General features: G+C 47.3%; 1 pseudogene; it reads right to left on the reverse strand.

Moving 5' to 3' along the window:
• Positions 1–253: 253 nt before the first annotated feature.
• LOC133133363 (diacylglycerol O-acyltransferase 2-like) lies at positions 254–2,305 on the reverse strand (annotated as a pseudogene).
• Positions 2,306–3,686: the final 1,381 nt, after the last annotated feature.

The following is a 3,686-nucleotide window of genomic DNA, read 5'->3' on the forward strand; positions in this document are numbered from 1 at the left end:
TCACCACATGACTCCTCCATTGCCTGGAGAACGGGCATCTGTGTGTGTGTGTGTGTGTGTGTGTGTGTGACTTCCGGTAATCCCTCAAGTGTAAATCCCTCTGGATAAAAGCGTCTGGCTGAATAACAAATTATTCATTTTATATATTTATTATGCTCTTTTTCAATTAGAGGGAAGCTTCCTAGCTGGCCGGAATGCTGCGAGATCTCAGCCAGGCAGTACAGTTCTCTGTCGGAGGTCCAAAAGCCCCCCCTCACTGGACCTCTAGGACGCTATCCTGCTGGGCGAAGCGGACCTTGTACTCGTCGAAGAGTTTGACCAAAGAGCTGATGTACATGGCATGGTACTGGTCCACCACTTCCTGGCTGGGTTCCTCGATCTTAGGCACGGTGATGGGCTCTCCAACTGAAACACAGACATTCAAAAAGCTGTTAGAAATCGGGCAAGTTACCAGCACTAGCTGGTTGACCAGCTCAATTTTCGAGCTGGTCAAGCTGGGTTTTACAGCAGGGTAGGCTGGCCAATCCCCCTTGGAGCAACATGGGGTCAAGGGCATAGCTCAAGGGCCCAACTGATCTTATTGTGTACACACTAAAGATCGAACCATCGTCCTTCTAGGTCCCAGCCAAGCACCTAAGCGACTAGGCTATAGGTTGCCCCATTTTTAAATAAATAAATAATTAACAAAATACAATAACTTAGCATAATTGATGGTTATTCACAGAGTTAACAACATTGTTTGATGTCTCAATGTGTGTAACAGATGTTAAATATTAATGTGAACTTGACCTTGGTCACTGCAAATATTGAACATGAACTGTGTTGACTGTGTAAGCCGGCTGTGATTCAGCTCGTTTCTCTTGTTTAATACTTCATTTTGTGGTCACTCACCGACAGTGGTGATGGGTTTACAGTAATGCTCCAGGCCCCAGGTGAAGGTCACTCACCGACAGTGGTGATGGGTTTACAGTAAGGCTCCAGGCCCCAGGTGAAGATCACTCACCGACAGTGGTGATGGGTTTACAGTAAGGCACCAGGCGCCAGGTGAAGGTCACTCACCGACAGTGGTAATGGGTTTACAGTAAGGCACCAGGCCCCAGGTGTTGTCGGAGAACAGGCCGCAGCCATGGAACAAGCAGATTGCGAACCCCAGCAACTTCTGCAGTCTCCTCTGAGCCAGCCGCAACCACGTGCCCTCCCCGAAGATCAGCTGCTTGTAGACCTCGTTCTCCCCAAACGAATAAACAGGCACCAGGTCAGCCCTGTCGGAATACAGCGCCAAAAATAAACACTTCACTCTAAAACCTACTATCCTCAGGGGTACTGCAGCCTCTGTTTTCACACTGACTGCTAGGAACCAGACCTGGGTCCAACACGGAATTGTTTCGGATTCAAATAACGTTTCCACGCTTTACTGAGCTTGTCTGGTGTATTGAAACCTATGAAATACTGTCAAAAAGTGAAAACCCTGCCTTCTGGTACTCCTAGTTGGCTCAACTGCACCAGGCAAGATCAACTGAGCACAGAAAAGTACTTGAATGTGAAGCAGTTATGCATTTGACCCAGTTCTGCTCGGAACAATGGCCACACTATCTAAAGCAGGCTCTGCTACACACATTGCAGCTGCCGCACCAGTTTTCCCAAACCCCCACCTTTTGGCAAACGGTCTGGTCGAGACAAACTAAGCAAATACAGAGGACAAATAATTAGTTTGGAAAGTATTAACTCATAATCTTCTTTGACCATGGAACATCGTGTACTTCCTGCCACGCCAGTTTTGATTCAATGGCAAAGGAGCCAAAGTATTGAGCATCTGCAGTCACCAACGCTTCACCTCAAAGACCTGAGCACTGGCAGCGGCTTGCTGGGTCATCCCCTGTAACCTGAGGCTTAATAGTGCTGAGTCATCGCTCTTTATCCCTGTGGCATGAGTCATGGTTCTGGCACACACACACACACACACACACACTCAATTGGTGTAGAGAATGCATACACACACATCATAGAACGTGCAAACTCACACATATTCAGGCACACATACACACAGCTGAGAAGGGTTAGCCAGTGAAGAGAGTGTCTGTTTGTATGTTTTTTCGCTGCAGTCTTACCCCTATTGCAGGGCCAATTTCACGAATCCCTTGCAGTTCTTCAGGGTGACAGAATTCACGCCGGGAGCGCAGTTCAGGGACTCTGCCGCTCCCCCAACGACAATGACCACGGCATTGCCCGTTCCGTTCCGGGACAGGATGTATTCGATGGAGTTTCGGTTCACCGGACAGATGCCTGAGTTAGCGTAGCCGTAGAGTTAGATGAATTGATGATGAATGATGAATTCCGCTAGCATAGCACTCAGCAGTATACCGGAAAATGCCCTTCAGCAGGACTCTGCTTTACGTCCCTATACACTATGCCCTATGCAGCAGCACATGTAGAGAGGATGTCTGCTTAGCTGCACTAAAGCCCAAAGGTCAGAGTTCTCTGATAGAGCTTTTTGTTGAGGATTTGTTCATGATAGATGTTGCATCATTTTTCTCTGCAGCTAAGCAGCCCCAGAAATAGGTATGTTTATCTCTGTCACTGACAGATTGGTTTGCTGGCCACCTGACTGACTGGCTTATTGAATAGCTCTCCAATTAATAACATCGGTTTTACTACAAAAATATCAAAACAGAACTCCTTGCCTTCTGCAATGTTGGTGAAGTCACCCCAATATTTACATTCATTCATTATCCTAACCTGCTTATCCTGAACAGGGTCGCAGGGGGGCTGGAGCCTATCCCAGGATACATTGGGCGAAAGGCAGGAATACACCCTGGACAGGTTGCCAGTCCATCGCAGGGCACACACACCATTCACTCACACACTCATACCTATGGGCAATTTAAACTCTCCAATCAGCCTAACCTGCATGTCTTTGGACTGTGGGAGGAAACCCACGCAAACACGGGGAGAACATGCAAACTCCACACAGAGAAGCCCTGGCCGACGGGGATTCGAGCCCAGGACCTCCTTGCTGAGAGGCGGCAGTGCGAAGAAAATTTGATCCTTGAAGAACAAAAATGTTCCTCCACTATCTTCTTATTTCTGAGAGTGCAAACCCTCTGACAGTTGACCTCCACGAGTCATTTGGCCTGGCAAAGCCAGAAATGTGAGGAGCATCGATCAGGAGGTCATGGATTATCAGTTAAAAGAAAGCCCATTGAGGGGGCGACAGGTTTGTTTTGGAATGGTTTGTGGTGAGCTTCCACATCAGAATGCTGGATCTGTGGTGCGGTGTATTGTTAGGTTAGCTATATTGTATAAAGACTAGGATACTTCCTACTGTTACTTTGGAATTCTCTGGTCTCTTGAAGCTTCTTGCACGGAGCACCCAGATTAATCTGTTTTATTTAAAACTAGAGATTTGTACAACTATCGACTCTGAGTGCTTCTTCAACATCATTGCTGCGACTAAAACTTCACCCACGGAAAAAGGGATGAGGAGGAAGTGACAGAAATATTTCCTCAACACCACATAAAGGTCTTGGTGCCGGACAGGGTGGTTTGAGTATATCAGAAACTGCTGATCTCCTAGTCTCTAGAGTCGGCAGAGAATAGTGCGAAAAACATCCAGTGAGCAGCAGTTGCACTAGAGCACCTCTGAACACACAAGGTGTCAAACCTCTAAGTGGATAGGCTACAACAGC

This window comes from Conger conger, chromosome 7 (genome assembly GCF_963514075.1).
Source record: "Conger conger chromosome 7, fConCon1.1, whole genome shotgun sequence".
Taxonomy (NCBI): Eukaryota; Metazoa; Chordata; class Actinopteri; order Anguilliformes; family Congridae; genus Conger; species Conger conger.